The following is an 18826-nucleotide window of genomic DNA, read 5'->3' as shown; positions in this document are numbered from 1 at the left end:
TCTTAAAGTAAAATCGTCTTGTATAATTAAACAAAGCAATTTTTAAATTTACTACACAGCTATATAAAACTATGGAGCACATGCAAGAATCATTGGTAAATATATAAATCACATAATTATTAGAAGTTATTTTTTTAATTGAAATACATATATATATATATATAATCTATATATATATATATTCAAGGGAGACAATTTGTATATAGATCACATAATTATTAGAAGTTTTTTTTTATTGAAATAAATAAATATATATATATATATATATATATATGTATATACATATATATATATATTCAAGGGAGACAATTTGATATAGATCATATAATAATAAAAAGTTATTTTTATTAATTGAAGTAAATATATATATATATATATATATTTATTTATTTCAATTCAATCAATGAGACATAGAACAATAAAGTCATGTTATTTAGATTTTTACTTAATAATAACACTTTAAAATAGTGCTCAAAACTAGACAGAGCTGATATTATAAAACATTTTATTACAGGATAAGTAAACATAAAGATTTAACCAGAGTTATATAAGAGTGCTCAATAAGACAGAGCAATAAAGACATTTTATTTAGATTTTTATTTAATAATTACACTTTAAATAGTGCTAAAAAAAAGGGAGACAATTTGTATATAGATCATATAATTATCAGAAGTTATTTTTTTATTGAAATAAGTAAATATATGTATATATATATATATATATATATATATATATATATATATATATATTACAGGGGGACAATTTGTAATTTTTATTAGACCTTATTTTTTTATTGAAATAAGGGAGACAATTTTAATATAGATCACATAATTATTAGAAGTTATTTTTTTTAATAAATATATATATATATATATATATATATATATATATATGTATTTAATATATATATATAATCTATATATGTTCAAGGGAGACAATTGTTATATAGATGACATAATTATTAGAAGTTATTCTCTTTATTGAAATATATATATATGTGTGTATATATATATATATATATATATATATATATATATATATATATATTGACATTTTAGATTTTTCATTGAGAATCATAACATTTAGAATAAAATTATTAAAATTTATATTACATTATGTCATATTCACACAAGAATACCAAAAAAATTGTGGTTATCTAAATTGACGTATACATTTTTTTTAATTTATTACCTTGCTCTACTGATGTATTGAGCACTCTGCATATAAGTCCTGTCATTTGAATTTCTGTGTATATATTTTAAATATTTACAGTTAGCTCTAAGTCTTACCATCAAATTGCCATACATATTTCCAAAAATTTAACAACTATCTCTACTAATTCATTAATCATTGTATATATTTATCTTTCTGTCTCTCATTATTTATCTATCTATCTATCTATAGAATTGAATATGTCTGTCTGTGTGTACATTTCTGTCAATTTTAGTCTACATATTCCAAATTTTGATAAAAAGGGTACTGAGATTTTGGAAAATCTATGTGATTGGTACTTGGACAGAAATTTGGCGATTGAGGGGTCAAACTTCAATGATTTGGCCTTTGAGAACCCTACAAATCTCCGACAATTATGGGTCTAAACACTTGAAATTTTACATATAGTTTCCTTGGACATGGATCTAAATTAATATCTCATTTGGAGCCCAAAACAATAAATTTTAAGGGTTCATAATAGGGGTCAAGTTTTAAAAAATTAACCGTTTCTGTTTTCTTTTTTGTTTGGGAGGGGGGCAGCATACACCGCTAAACACCGGGGCTACGCCAGTAACCTATGCTAGTATAATATATATATAAATGTATTTATTTCAATTTAAAAAATAATTCTAATAATTATCTGATCTATATACAAATTGTCTCCCTTGAATATATATATTTATTTCAATTAAAAAAAATAACTTCTAATAATTATGTGATCTTTATACAAATTGTCTCCCTTGAATATATATATATATATATATTCAAGGAAGACTATGTGAATATAGATAACAATTATTAGAAGTTATTTTTTTAATTGAAATAAATAAATAAATATATATATTTATATATTTGAATTAAAAAATAACTTCAAATAATTATATGATATATATACAAATTGTCTCCCTTGAATATATATATATATTTCAATTAAAAAAATAACTTCTAATTATTATGTAATCTATATACCAATGGTCTCCCTTGAATATGTATATATATATATATTCAAGGGAGACAATTTGTATATAGATTACATAATTATTAGAATTTATTTTTTTTATGCTTAATTGAACTTTAATGCTTAGTTTTTCCATCAATTGTTTGCCTTGGGTAATTTTTTTTAATGTATATTTGAAAAAAATCTATGCGCTAGTTGAGATAAGAAATAAAGAAAATTCTTACCTGTTACTTCCCAGGTGTTATCTCCACTTTTTCTCTTTTGTGCTTCTTGCTGAAACTCATGGCAATTTCATGTTTGTTTGTGTTCTTTGTTACATATATATAATTTTTACTGTGATGATTTTTTTCCTTTTAATAATTTAAAAACTTCTTTTTTTTAATAATTTAAAAACTTTTTTTTTAATGATATATTTAACTTTCTGGTTATGATCAAACACCCATGTACTACTTTTTTTTTTGTAGTTGCATAAGTTAGCTGATGAGAAGAAATACAAGCAGAACTGCATTCATTTAAATAAAGCTAATAGTTTAGAATTTGATTGTACCCAGATGTGCATGTACACAAAGAAAGAAACACTTACTTGAGGACTTCTGTAACTACAGGAAACATGTGGAAGCTAGGATAGCTGATGCTGCTGGATTCAGTTGTTTTTTCTAATCCACATAATTCTCACAATAGCTGATAGTAGAATTCCATCATGATCAAGAGGAGTAACTGAAATTACAAAAATATACACACAGAAGGAAAGAAAAAGAATACTTACTCTATTTCTATGACAATGATTGCTGCCAACACTTCGAGATGCTAATGTTGGAAGAAACAGATAGACATACATCATACACAATTTGATTGTACCCAGATGTGCTTGAACGCAAAGAAAAAATACTTGATTCAAAGTGCACAAGACATGTTGCAGACAGGAACGGTGATGCTGCTAGGTTTCATTGCTTGTTCCAATCTATAAAAAAGAAATGATATTTATAGTGTTGATAATCTACTGCTGTGTGAAAGCTGGAACAATGAAAACAGTTAAATTAAATTTTCAAATCACAAAGACTGAAATCGAAATAGAAAGAAGAAAGGGTGATACTATACTCATCTTCCTGTCGGTGCAGACCACTTGCTGGTGACTGTTCCTTCGCCATTAAACTGGAAAGTAAAACAAAAAGAAAAAGAAAAGAAACAGGTTCCGCCGGGGAAAGCTCTTGTCTGGGCAGCGAGGTGATGAACTCCTGAAAGGAGGGGCACTATATAAAAACAAGCTTTGCTGCGAACATCTACTAAAAAGCGGTTTCTACTCAGAATAACAGGCGGAGCAGAAAACAGAGGTGATCTCTCTACCCAACAGGATTCGTAAAGATACCACTAGTTTGTGTTCATAGACGGCGATGATCGCTCACAAAACTGGCATTCCTACTATCATATCGGAGGACCGTCATATATAATTGCACTACCATTTCGTATTGGAGGACGGTCATATATAATTGCACTACCATACCGTTTCGGAGTTCGTAGACAGTAGGAATAATAAAAGCGGCCTTAAAGCGGCTTGTGAGCACACAATCTAGTCGAACTCTAGTCGTCCTTAGTCGAGTCGAGGCAAGCATGCATTACATAGTAACACGAGCACGTGTCGCCTGCTTAGAGGGTAGCCCCCTTCGGGAGATTCGAAAGCGCACCTCACAGCGGAAGAGCTTCGGAACCAATCGGACCGTACCCAGACTTGCAGCTATTTGTTAACTTGGAAGTGGAGTCAACACCCCGACACTGAGAAAAGAGCTTCCCAAAAGCTCAAAACCAGTTGCATGCAAAATCGGGGAAACTGGGAGCAGGCTGGGGAGAAAACAGGGCCTTGGAGGGAGGCCCATTTTTCTCTTTCGTTCGGTTTACATCTTTCGGGTATTGTTCTCCTTTCAGCCTGCCCCCTTCACGCCTTTTTGCTCGCCACATGCAAGCGTATAAAAAGACGACCAGATGACGGACGCAACAAACTAATGCCGACATTTTCTGGATTTTTTTTTTTTTTTTGCCAGAGCCCATTTAGCCGTGTAGCTGTTAAACTACAACGTTACACCCCCCTACCACGGTGAGGATAGGGTTGGACTTTAGGGAGGAAAAACACATCCAGAATTTTATACAAGGAAAGCAAAGCACGGTCTATAAACTGCACAATTGTCACGGTAATTCTACAGTTTATCGACCGCCCTTAAATAATATTATATATATACTTTCATCTAACAAATTAAATTAAAAGACGTTAATTTAGATTTAAATTAAAAATATTTTATCCCAGAACACCACGGTTTATAAACTGCACAATTCTCACGGTAATTATACAGTTTATCGACCGCCCTTAAATAATATTATATATATACTTTCATCTAACAAATTAAATTAAAAGACATTAATTTAGATTTAAATTAAAAATATTTTATCCAAGAACACCACGGTTTATAAACTGCACAATTGTCACGGTAATTATACAGTTTATCGACCGCCCTTAAATAATATTATATATATACTTTCATCTAACAAATTAAATTAAAAGACGTTAATTTAGATTTAAATTAAAAATATTTTATCCAAGAACACCACGGTTTATAAACTGCACAATTCTCACGGTAATTCTAAAGTTTATCGACCGCCCTTATATATTATATTATATATATACTTTCATCTAACAAATTAAATTAAAAGACGTTAATTTAGATTTAAATTAAAAATATTTTATCCAACAACACCACGGTTTATAAACTGCACAATTGTCACGGTAATTCTAAAGTTTATCGACCACCCTTAAATAATATTATATATATACTTTCATCTAACAAATTAAATTAAAAGACGTTAATTTAGATTTAAATTAAAAATATTTTATCCAAGAACACCACGGTTTATAAACTGCACAATTGTCACGGCAATTCTAAAGTTTATCGACCGCCCTTAAATAATATTATATATATACTTTCATCTAACAAATTAAATTAAAAGACATTAATTTAGATTTAAATTAAAAATAGTTTATCCAACAACACCACGGTTTATAAACTGCACAATTGTCACGGTAATTCTAAAGTTTATCGACAAAATTATGGTCTATAAACTGCCAAATTGTCACGGTAATATTTATTGGCTGGGTTTCTAACAGTATTTTGTATAATAAAATATAAAATTAAATATAAAAAGACGTTAAACGTGAAAATCGTGTAAACTACACAAGTGTCGAAATTTGAAAAGAAATTCGACTTGTTTATGAACTGTGCGCATAGTAACAACGTTCATTTGAACACTCGTGCAGTTTACACACCTTAAATAAATGCGTCGTCTACTTGTCTACTTTGAAATGAGGAAAATATAAATACCTTAAATTTGTTTGACATCAGAGAAATAGGCAAAAATAAAGCAGCGGCAGGGCGGCGGTTATCTTTTAAGACGACGGGGGTGGTAAGTGGCGGCCAGTCGTGCTACTTCGGTGATATGTATCAGGCTTTTAACTGGAGAGCGAGGTCGGGTGGAAGAATGTCCGTGCGTTCACTGACACAGCTGGGCGAATCTCTTTTCTTCTGTTCGTCTTCTTTCTGGTCCCCTCGTTTTATAGTCGTAAACCGGCTCCCAGGGGCTGTCATATTTCAGGCCTTTATTTTCGGCGGGGAGCTCTGCCATTGGTTCATAATTCTTTTTATGGTTTCTTATTTTTCTTTTTCCAAACGGAAGCGATGCGTGGAGCCATGTGCAAACGAAGATTTTTTTATTTTGTCTCTATGCTGGAGACGTTAGCATCCGGTTGGCATGTTCCCACAAGTTTGAAGAGTGAATGTAGACGTGTGTGCGTCTGTGTATGTGTGTGTTAATGCAAGTGTGTGTGTGTATGTGGGTGTGTGCGTCGTTGGTGGACGAGAGCGTAGACACATTCTCTGTCTCTTTCGGTCTCTCCCCCCCCTTTTCCCTCTCTGTCTGTCTATATATAAGGACACGGAGAAGCGCGCGCGCGCGAGAGAGAGAGAGAGAGAGAGAGAGAGAGGGGCAGGTGGGGGGGAGTGGGCGAAGGGAAGGGGAATTGGCAAACGAAGTTGAAATGAAATCCATTTCGTTAACTTTCAAATTCGCTTGACACTTAGGCCACCCACCCCTCCCCAGCTCATGACAGTTTTTAACGGAAAGTTGATTTGTGTTGGTGTGTATATGTGTGTACGTCTGTGTATGTGTATGTTTATGCGAGTGTGTGTGTTTATGAAAGTGTGTGTGTATGTGTGTGTTTATGCATTTATATTTAAAAATACAAACAATAATATCTCGAAAACTATGTCTTTCTCTGCTAATTTTCCTTGCGATATTCGTTTTCAGCATACCTGAACAAACTGAGGGTTGGCACTTTTCATATGCCGCCTGTTCAAACATGGTCGCCAGTGATTTACATTTCACAATACACGCATTAATAAAACTAGCTCCAAAACTATTTATCTCTGCTAATTTTCCTTGTGATATTCGTTTTCAGCATACCTGCACAAACTGAGGGTTGGCCCCTTTCATACACCGCCTGGTTAAACTGTTCAAACAGGGTCGCGAGTGATTTACATTTCAAAATACACGCATTAATAAAACTAGCTCCAAAACTATTTGTCTGTGCTAAATTTCCTTGCGATATTCGTTTTCAGCATACATGAACAAACTGAAGGTTGGCACCTTTCATATGCCGCCTCTTCAAACATGGTCGCCAGTGATTTACATTTCGCAATACACGCATTAATAAAACTAGCTCCAAGACTATTTTTCTCTGCTAATTTTCCTTGCGATATTCGTTTTCAGCATACCTGAACAAACTGAACGGTTCGAGTTTTCCGGGTACGATTTTTCCAGAGACGAGTTTTCCCGGGACAAGTTTTCCGGGCACTGGTATAAGTGCTATGGGTTCATGAGAGCACATCCCATTAAAGTACTTGTAAACAGGGATGCAACACCGAGGCGATGGGACAGACGTTGGAGATTGACCTATAGCACGCACTATTAGATTAGATACTCTTTTTTTGTTGTTGTTTTTGTGCTCAACGATAAAAACCGACTTCTTCATTTGTGTTTGCTTCTCATTTTCGCTTTTGCTCTGATAAGAGTTTCGCTAATGTGAAAAAGAAAACAGGTTCGAACGTTTGCTGACATTTATTAGATGTGTTCCTACCAGTATTTTGCTTAATTTTCGAGTTTGGAGCGATTATCGAGTCTCACAAGATGTCTGTAAAATGTCAGACACTTCTTTATTGTTCTAACTTAAAACCGTGCGCTACTTTTGTTTGTGTTAAATAAACGTTTTAAAATAAGTTAAAACAACAAAAATGTGATCTAGGTAGGTAGAAGAGTAACTTATCTTGCCTTTGGTAACATTCATTTTCTTATATATTTATTTGTTCACTACTTTTTCGTTTTGTTCTTATTGAATGCGAAATATTCGCCGTGGAATTTCCACGGGTCACGATTATTTCGTTTTATTAATCTTAAGTTTCATAGAATAAAAAGTTCAGACACAACTTTGTCGAGCGATTTATAATCGATTTCATTTAACTTCTGTTTGACCCCGGCACGTACGATCCTTTCTCTTCTTCCCCCACTCTCTCTCTCTTCTTTAGCTTGGTTACAAGTGATATGCTTATGTGTGCGTGCGTGTGTGTGTGTGTGTGTATGTGTGTACATGCGTGCGTATGTGTGTTGTCGTATTCACCAAATTTAAAAAAAATAAAAACTGTTTTCCCCGACCGGCCGGATTAGGGTTGTGAGGTGTGGTTAGAGTTCATGAAAATAAATGTTAGCAATAAAAACTTTTTAAAACCAAGTTAGAAAAAAGAAAACAATTTACTTCCCCACGGAGCCCCCGATTCTTCTTCTTTTTTTAGGCGATGTAATAAACCATATTTTTGAGCAGGGTTGCCTCCTCTCTTTATTTTGGTTTGTATATTTTTCATGTTGCAAAAATGCTCCCGGGAGATCTTTTTAGGATTCTAAAGGTTTGCTTTTTTTACACTTTTTATTATCTTCGAAAAATGTAAAAAAAAAAATGTAAACAGGCAGTTTACGATTTGAAATGCATCGTTAAAATGATACTTTTCGCTAGTTCTTTCAACTTTATATTTTTATTTCCTCGTCTTCAAGTCCAATGTAAACAAGTTCTTTATAAGCCGTTCCTCTTAAATAATCCAATTTACCAAATTTACACTTCTAACGATTACTATGATATTGTCCATTGACTACTGTATGTACACACTTTAACCCTTATCCTCGAGTGGCCTCTGGGGCTTGATAAGTAGTGATTCCTTTATAAAATAAAAAATATTTCAATACTTTGATGGTGAGTCTATAGTCAGTCTGTGCTGATTTTCCTTGCGATATTCGTTTTCAGCATACCTGAACAAACTGAGTGTTGGCCCCTTTCATATGCCGCCTGTTAAAACTGTTCACACATGGTCGCCAGTGATTTACATTTCAAAATACACGCATTGATAAAACAAGCTCCAAAACTAGTAGTCGGTCATTCTCTGCTAATTTTCCTTGCGATATTCGTTTTCAGCATACCTGAACAACTTGATGGTTGGCCCCTTTCATATGCCGCCTGTTCAAACATGGTCGCCAGTGATTTACATTTCACAATACACGCATTACTATCTCGAAAACTATTGGTCTGTCTGTGCTGATTTTCCTTGCGATATTCGTTTTCAGCATACCTGAACAAACTGAGGGTTGGCCCCTTTCATATGCCGCCTGTTAAAACTGTTCACACATGGTCGCCAGTGATTTACATTTCAAAATACACGCATTGATAAAACAAGCTCCAAAACTAGTAGTCGGTCATTCTCTGCTAATTTTCCTTGCGATATTCGTTTTCAGCATACCTGAACAACTTGATGGTTGGCCCCTTTCATATGCCGCCTGGTCAAACATGTTCGCCAGTGATTTACATTTTAAAATACACGCATTACTATCTCGAAAACTATTGGTCTGTCTGTGCTAATTTTCCTTGCGATATTCGTTTTCAGCATACCTGAACAAACTGAGAGTTGGCCCCTTTCATATGCTGCCTGTTCAAACATGGTCGCCGTGATTTACATTTCAAAATACACGCATTAATAAAACTAGCTCCCAAACTATTTGTCTCTGCTAATTTTCCTTGCGATATTCGTTTTCAGCATACCTAAACAAACTGATGGTTGCCCCCGTTCATATGTCGCCTGTTCAAACATGGTCGCCAGTGATTTACATTTCAAAATACACGCATTAATAAAACTAGCTCCAAAACTATTTGTCTCTGCTAATTTTCCTTGCGATATTCGTTTTCAGCATACCTGAACAAACTGAGGGTTTGCCCCTTTCATATGCCGCCTGTTCAAACATGGTCGCCAGTGATTTACATTTCAAAATACACGCATTAGTATCTGGAAAACTATTTGTCTGTGCTAATTTTCCTTGCGATATTCGTTTTCAGCATACCTGAACAACTTGATGGTTGGCCCCTTTCATATGCCGCCTGGTCAAACATGTTCGCCAGTGATTTACATTTTAAAATACACGCATTACTATCTCGAAAACTATTGGTCTGTCTGTGCTAATTTTCCTTGCGATATTCGTTTTCAGCATACCTGAACAAACTGAGAGTTGGCCCCTTTCATATGCTGCCTGTTCAAACATGGTCGCCGTGATTTACATTTCAAAATACACGCATTAATAAAACTAGCTCCCAAACTATTTGTCTCTGCTAATTTTCCTTGCGATATTCGTTTTCAGCATACCTAAACAAACTGATGGTTGCCCCCGTTCATATGTCGCCTGTTCAAACATGGTCGCCAGTGATTTACATTTCAAAATACACGCATTAATAAAACTAGCTCCAAAACTATTTGTCTCTGCTAATTTTCCTTGCGATATTCGTTTTCAGCATACCTGAACAAACTGAGGGTTTGCCCCTTTCATATGCCGCCTGTTCAAACATGGTCGCCAGTGATTTACATTTCAAAATACACGCATTAGTATCTGGAAAACTATTTGTCTGTGCTAATTTTCCTTGCGATATTCGTTTTCAGCATACCTGAACAACTTGATGGTTGGCCCCTTTCATATGCCGCCTGGTCAAACATGTTCGCCAGTGATTTACATTTTAAAATACACGCATTACTATCTCGAAAACTATTGGTCTGTCTGTGCTAATTTTCCTTGCGATATTCGTTTTCAGCATACCTGAACAAACTGAGAGTTGGCCCCTTTCATATGCTGCCTGTTCAAACATGGTCGCCGTGATTTACATTTCAAAATACACGCATTAATAAAACTAGCTCCCAAACTATTTGTCTCTGCTAATTTTCCTTGCGATATTCGTTTTCAGCATACCTAAACAAACTGATGGTTGCCCCCGTTCATATGTCGCCTGTTCAAACATGGTCGCCAGTGATTTACATTTCAAAATACACGCATTAATAAAACTAGCTCCAAAACTATTTGTCTCTGCTAATTTTCCTTGCGATATTCGTTTTCAGCATACCTGAACAAACTGAGGGTTTGCCCCTTTCATATGCCGCCTGTTCAAACATGGTCGCCAGTGATTTACATTTCAAAATACACGCATTAGTATCTGGAAAACTATTTGTCTGTGCTAATTTTCCTTGCGATATTCGTTTTCAGCATACCCGAACGATTTTAAAATGGACAGTCTGAATGTCAACGAAGCACACACACACACACACACACACACACACACACACACACACACACAAAAGACACACAAAAAGACACACACACACACGTAAACTCAGTGAAAGTGTCTACTGTCGATAAGCTAGTTGTAAATTAGATTACTGACTCTTATGAGTTTTAGTCTAACCACCCTTTACAACTGTGATACAGTAGAACAGTCCGTCTCTGGACAATTAGCAGTGTATCGCATAACTCAATGACAGTGTCGAATGTTGACTAGCTAGTTGTAAGTTAGGTTACTGGCTCTGATGAGTTACACTCTAACCACCCTTAATAACTGTGATACAGCGGAAGAGTCCGTTTTTGGACAAGTGGCGGTGATCGCATAACTCATTGAAAGTGCCGAATGTCTATTAGCTTGTTGAAACTTAGATTACTGGCTTTGATGAGTTTAAGTCTAACCACACTTAATAACTTTGATACAGCGGAACAGTCCGTCTGTTTCGCATAACTCATTGACAGTGTGAGTGTCGATTAGCTAGTTGTAACTTCGTAGCCGAAAAGTCCCTTTAAGAAGAGACTTGAAGATAATAATTATTGTTGTTATTATTGTTATTTTTATCGTCCAGCCATGTACGTGCAGAAATCTATTTCCAACTCAACTGTTTTATAAAACTTACTTCTCCTTCAACGAGACAAGAACGCCGACACTCGACTTCGCACCGATACGCGAATGACGATTCATAGAAATTAAAGCTGTTGATTTTATTGAATGTTACAACTTTGCCCCCACTCCTACACATACAGACACAGCGACGAACGATCTTGGCGACGCTTTCGATTGTAAATATAAGAGCGTTGTCGGCGGCGACAACCGGAAATGGCAAACCCTGTGTCAGTCAGATTTGTTTATTTCACGCCAATTTGAACTGCGAAATAATTCGTTTTAACTAATGAGACCTGTGGAAATTCTAAGGTTAATCCTTCGGAGTTAAGACAACAAAGCGTAAAAGTTAAAAAAAAAAAATACAAAACAAATATATAATATATAAATGTTACCAAAGGCAAGATAAGTTACTCTTTTACCTACCTGAACAAGTGTTTTAAGTTCTGCTGCGATATTCGTTTTCAGCATACCTGAACAAACTGAGGGTTGGCCCCTTTCATACGCTGCCTGTTCAAACTGTTCAAACATGGTCGCCAGTGATTTACATTTAAAAATACACGCATTAATAAAACTAGCTCCAAAACTATTTGTCTCTGCTAATTTTCCTTGCGATATTCATATGTGTATATATACGTTTATGTAATCGTTAGGTTAACAATCAATAAACCTTATTAACCGATAACCATGGTCTCTCCGTTGATGTGATTTATTACCATGTTTTTTTACTGTTATGAAGGATTCCATTTACCCACGTCATAACAGTACATACTCCTTCATGTATGGTATATGGACCGTGGTGAGTTTTCGGGTGTTTGGTCCAGATTTCTTGGAGCTGATGTCATGCTCTCTGGATAGTTGTTTCAGCAGATTGTTTAAGAGAAAACCTTCTCTTGATATGCATGGCTGCTATTACATACTAGACTGCCCGTGACCCGTTGGGTCAGTATGTTATATTAGCTATGGAATTCATGTATGAGCGTGACACTTGTGACATAAAGAAAATAGTTTTTTTGTTTTTTTTACATAACAGAAACATTTCTATGAAAGTATATTAAAGTGAAAAATCACGGACGGATCACTCAAACATGAAAAAAAAATCCTACCTATTCGTGTAAAGTTACCTATTTTTCTAAACATAAATCGAAAATTCCACATGATAGATACTAGACTACCTGTGACCCGTTGGGTCAGTATGTTATATTAGCTATGGAATTAATGTATGAGCATGACACTTGTGACGTAAAGAAAATAGTTTTTTGTGACGTAACAGAAACATTTCTATGAAAGTATATTAAAAATGAAAAAAAGAATATAGATAGATTTCTATGAGTCGATCTGTTTATAATGGTTTATTTTTGAAATTATAAGTGGTTTGCCATACTTATAGGTAAATCTGCACTATTCAAATTTTGATATATCGTTTAATTTAAACGCGAAAAAAACAAAAACAATTGGGACGCTGAAAACGTACACAGTAAAACAATACGTTGTAAAATGCTCTTATGTTTGTCAAAGGTTAAAGTAGATTTATTTGTAAGAAAATTGCGTTAAAATAACTTAAACGTAATAAAGAAATGAACGATGTGAAAAAAATGCAGAAAGTATTAACAATTTTTTATTTGGATAATTTAAACGCCAAAAACAAAAACAGTTGGGATGCTGAAAACGTAAACAGTAAAACAATACATTGTCAATGGGTCAAAGTTGATTTATTTGTAAGAAAATTGCGTTAAAATAACTTAAACGTAATACGGAAATGAACGATGTGAAAAAAATGCAGAAAGTATTAACAATTTTTTATTTGGATAATTTAAACGCCAAAAACAAAAACAGTTGGGATGCTGAAAACGTAAACAGTAAAACAATACATTGTCAATGGGTCAAAGTTGATTTATTTGTAAGAAAATTGCGTTAAAATAACTTAAACGTAATACGGAAATGAACGATGTGAAAAAAATGCAGAAAGTATTAACAATTTTTTATTTGGATAATTTAAACGCCAAAAACAAAAACAGTTGGGATGCTGAAAACGTAAACAGTAAAACAATACATTGTCAATGGGTCAAAGTTGATTTATTTGTAAGAAAATTGCGAGAGTATACTTGTAATACAGAATAGTTGCAAAACATCCCCACCTTTCTCATATTAAATAATAATTTCTAAATAATAACGTTAATATTTCAGTGCGCATGTCAAATTCTGCAAAAGTAGCGATTGGTGTTTATTTGGTTATGCTGTCATTGGTTTATGTTTATGTACACGTGCGCAACCGGAAGTCGTAAACCGGAAAGTGGGTTACATCACTCGTTACAAGGTCATTTGAGTTTTATAATTATATAGATTACTTTTGTTCGGCGTTGTAGGCAACAGACTATTCCTTTCTTTACATTATATGGGTGGGGGAGATGAAGTTTAGATATTGTCCAGTGAAAGTTGGCTTTCGATATACAGATGACCTACAATTGTGAATTACTTATGAATTCTATTTTGTCATGGCTGACGGAATGAAAGCCTGTAACCTTAAGATGCACCCGAAAAAGTTTGGAGGTTACATCGGCTGAAACGTTATGAGAACATCCATCTCTGATCATTATGATTAAAAAAATATCCGTCTCCGATTCCTAGGTTTCTAAAAATATCTGCAGCAATTCCTAGGATTCTCAAAAATTCCACCTCTGATTTGTAGGATTCTAAAAATATCCATCTCCAATTCCTAGGATTCAAAAAATATCCGTCTTTGATTCCTAGGATTCTAAACATATTCATCTCTGATCCTTATGATTCGCAAAATATCAGTCTCTGATTCCTAGAATTCTAAACATATCTATATCCGATTCTTAGGATTGTAAAAATATCCGTTTCTGATTCTTAAGATTAAAAAAATATCCGTTTACGATTTCAAGAATTCTAAAAATATCTATCGCTAATTCTTAGGATTCTAAAAATATCCACCTCTTATCCTTCTGATTCTAATAATATCCGTCTCTGATTCCTAAGATTCTAAACTTAACAGCCTCTGATCCCTAAGAGTTTTAAAATATCGGCCTCTAATTTCTAGGATTCTAAAAATATCCATCCCCAAACAATGCAAATATCATTGCTTGCTTCTCCAATTTGCATTTTAAAATATATTTCTCTCCTTTTAATATAGGAATGTTCACTCTAGATCTGCTGGGAGGCCGACAATTACATTACTCAAAGAACAAGGTAAGTGAATTCTTGTTGCCTTTTCTGTCGTTGCCGTTCTTTCATGTAAAGTGATTCTTTAGATGCTCAGGATCATGACAAAAATATTCGCCTCTGATTTCTAAGATTCTAAAAAATATCCGCTTCCGATTCCTACAGTTGTAAACATATCCGTCACTGATTCCTAAGATTCTAAGAATATCTGTCTCCGATTCCTAGAATTCTAAAGCATTCCATCTTTGGTTCCTAAGATTCTAAAAATATCCGCCCCCCCCCTCCAATTCTTAGATTTAAAAAATATCCATCTCTGATTTCTTAAATTGTAGACATATCCGTCTCTGATTCCTAAGATTCTAAAAATATCTGCCTCTGATTCCTAAGATTCTTAAAATATCCATCTCCGATTCCTAGAATTGTAAACATATCCATTTCTGATTCTCCAGATTCCAAAAATATCTATCTCTGATTCCTATGATTCTAAAGATATCCGTCTCTGATTCCTAAGATTCTAAAAAATATCTGCCTCTGATTCCTAAGATTCTAAAAATATCCATCCCTGATTCCTAAAATTCTAAAAATATCCGTCTCTGATTCTTAAGATTCCAATATCTGCCTCTGATTCTTTAGATTTTTAAAATATCCATCTCCGATTCTTAAGATTCCAATAATATCTGCCTCCGAGTCCTAAGATTCTAAAAATATCTATCTCTGATTCCTAAGATTCTAAAAATATCCATCTTTGATTTCTAAGATTCTAAAAATATCTATCTCTGATTCCTGAGATTCTAAACATATTTGTCTCCGATACTTAAGTTTCCAATAATATCTGCCTCTGATTCCTAAGATTCTAAAAATATCCACCTCCGATTCCTAAGATTGTAAACACATTTGTCTCCAATTCTTAAGATTCCAATAATATCTGCCTCCATTCCGATGATTCTAAAAAATATCCATCTCCGATTCCTAAGATTCTAAAAATATCTATCTCTGATTCCTGAGATTTCCCAACTTTACTGACATGCAGAAGTTCAAGTGTAATGTGAACAGACATCTTGCTACTCATCTCCCTTCATAATATCCCTGCAAATTATGTCCCCGATAGTAGCGCCGTACTGTGCCATGTTTGGGGTGAAAATAGAATAAAATAAATAAATAAAATATAACTAGCAGAGGTACCCGGCGTTGCCTGGGTGTGTGGAGGTGGTGTAGTAAGGAATCCCCTCCAAAAAGGAGTGGAAGTAGCGAGGTATAGGGGATCAAAACAATAGTAGGCAGCCCGGGTGGAGAGAGGTGTTGTTTAAAAATATTGGGAGCAGGCAGGTTCAAGGCCGGAAGCAAAGGAGGAAAAAACAAAAATGTAACGTCTTGGCCAATGCGTCCATGGCGAAATCGGAAGCCGAGAGCGTTGAAATTAAGAGTAGTCAGTTCAACAGAGACGATGACTTGCGAAAATATCAACAAAAAAAGCGACCACCTCCTTGTAAAAAACAGGTGAGTTGAGGTTGAAGGAATTAATTTTTCGATATTTGTTGTCTGAGACATTGAGCTTCAAAACGAAACTGATGTGTCGTGTGTGTCGAAAGTTTTAGCAGACATAAAAACATACATAAACAGACATTTGAGATTCATCTAATAGATTATGTAAAGTCAAAAACTAATACAAAAACTGTAATTATTTTATACAAAATCTGTGTTTTCTTTTTATAAATAAAAGGTGCCAAGAATGTGCTTCTACATGCATTTGATGGTCGGCCCGCGGTTGCAATGGAAGGCGTGAGAGAAGGTTATTATTTTTCCATTCCGCCATCCATTGTCAGGAGCGAACAGGTAAGCAATTAGTTTGCACTCACACTTTTTTTTTGCCATAAGAAATTATCGTTTCTCTTGTCTACAATTACATTATTGTTGTAGACCCGTGCTATGGGTTACAAATGAAAGAAACCACAAGTAGTGTAAAGTGTATACAATATAATATGTATTTATCATAAAGAATCCAAGAGCCACTGAAGTGGTATGAGAGGAACATGTTCGTAGCATGCGGTTAAACATGGTATGAATGTATCCATTTAGTTACTGAAAACAGTGGTATTCATAGGACTGGTTGATTCCACTTAGTTCTCAAATAGGGGTGATTTGTACCCCACAACATTTATTAAAACATTTTTTTCACTCACGTTCAACCCTAACAAGGCATATTGCCACTTGGACATAGGGTTACAATTGGACTTTTTGTCCGCAACTTGGTTTTAAAATTTATAGTTTCTTTAAATGCTGTCGTAATGGCTCTTGTGGGCTGCGACGTTGTTTGGCTGTGGAATGTTGCATCCCTCTGCCTGTTCTACAAGTATTTTAATGGTGAATGCTCTGATGAACTGCAAGCACTTGTGCCCCCACGACATGAACACCCTCAACAGACCCGACAAGCTGCAAAATCCCACCCCCACACAGTAGAGATCCCTAGATGTAAAAGATCTTTCTGCTCCAGTAGTTTCTTCCCCAGAACCGCTAGACTTTGGAATTCCATTCCAGGTCACTGCTTTCCCAACTGTACTGACATGCAGAAGTTCAAGTGCAACGTGAACCAACATCTTGCTGCCCAAATCCCTACATAGTACCCCAGTAGTTGTTTACCCTGATAATAGCCCCTTACACCAAAGTGGCAATGTGCCTTGTTTGGGGTGAAAATGTAATAAAAAAAAAATATATATATATATATATATATTTGGTGCCTCTCCTTTGTGAAATGACAATTGGCACGCTCACACTAGGGGAACTTCCAGAAGGTGTTGGAACTGTACAACAAGTGCATTACAGCCAGAGGAGATTACTTGGAAGGGGACTAGAGTTTTATGTATGTACTATCAATAAAAGTGGCCATATGAAAAAAAATAATTTTTTCTTGTCATTTCTCTCCAACCCAAACCTTTTCTTCTATTCAATGTCGACCGACCATTTTTTCTCTTGTCTTTCATGTCTTCCAAGAAGCAAAAACTTGTGAAACAACTTCCGCTAGAACATTTGATCCTTGAGTCCGACTCACCTGCTCTCGGACCGGAAAAACAGGTGAGAAATATTTCCAAATGTATTTTAATCCAGCCCCGAGTTGTAAAAATACAGATTTCTTTTTCAAGTTTTTCTTTTGAAAACCATTTCCATCCTTCAAGTCTTCCCTTTCCTGTTGTCCTGTTACAAAAGAGATTATAAAAACATTGGTACTGTCGGTTTCAAGTCTAAAACAAATGGGACCAATCCCTGATCGCCTATGTTGGTCCCTCTTCAGCCTCTGTTTGTATCTGAATCACTGATTTGTATCAGAAATCCACTGAGGAGAGCTCGATATAGGCGACCAGAGATTTAAAAAATTTTGATAATCTTTACTTTTTGCTTGTTAACGGATTTTTCTGCAAACCTGGATTACCTATATTTGGATTATGCCAAATTTTTCTTTTCGGAACAAATTTCTTATTGATAATATGTTTTTTTTTTTTACATAGACGTCAAGGCCGATAGGCCACTCAAGGATAAGGGTTAAAGAGTGTAGAGTAGTCAAAAGGACAATATAGTAATCGATAGTAATGGAAGTTCGGTAAATTTGTTAACTTAAGTGGAACGGCTCATCAGAAACTTGTTCACGTTGGACTTGAAGACAACCATATTATAGACAGCTGGAAAGCAGGAAAACGGAAGACAATTCCACAGGCGTGCAGTTCTAAGAAAGAAGCTTTGATCATGGAATCTGTTTAGGTTTAGGCACAGATAAAGAGTGGGGAAAATTATTGATAATGTTTTCAGCTAGTCTAGTGTTTCTTGTGAAAGTTTGGCGAGGGGGGACCATAGATTGAAGCTCAGTCGAACACTTTCCATGAAAATAACGATAAAGCAGAGACAAACTCGCAACATCTCTTCTGTGAGATAGAGGTTGCAGCGAAGAGAAAAGGACATCTCCCACCAGGCCACGAAGTCTATTTTGAACCCTATCAAGGCAGGACAAGCTTTGTTATAATATTCATTTGCTAATATCTTTCTTTTGATGAGAAGAACATATTTCTTTGAAACTCTGCGGATTAAGGAAAGTTCAATATACCTTTTTTGAGTATCTTGTCGAACAATGAATTATTGTAAAATATATTTTT

The 18826-nt window shown here is 34.8% G+C and overlaps 1 long non-coding RNA gene across 3 annotated transcripts; it reads left to right on the top strand.

The window, feature by feature from the left end:
- Positions 1–12523: 12523 nt before the first annotated feature.
- Positions 12524–18826, top strand: LOC145270066 (uncharacterized). 3 transcript variants are annotated; one of them, XR_013865304.1, is made up of 4 exons: positions 12524–12894; positions 14659–14714; positions 16408–16520; positions 17676–18826. It is a non-coding gene; the product is annotated as an uncharacterized LOC145270066 (long non-coding RNA). The 3 variants fall into 3 exon arrangements; XR_013865303.1 differs by lacking the exon at positions 12524–12894 and having other exon boundaries at positions 14444–14714; positions 17679–18826; XR_013865302.1 differs by lacking the exon at positions 12524–12894 and having other exon boundaries at positions 14445–14714.

This window comes from Euprymna scolopes, chromosome 46 (genome assembly GCF_053919585.1).
Source record: "Euprymna scolopes isolate OS-2025 chromosome 46, ASM5391958v1, whole genome shotgun sequence".
Lineage (NCBI taxonomy): Eukaryota > Metazoa > Mollusca > Cephalopoda > Sepiida > Sepiolidae > Euprymna > Euprymna scolopes.
The sequence above is the reverse complement of the archived record's forward strand: the minus strand, read 5'-3'. Positions and strand labels throughout refer to the sequence as shown.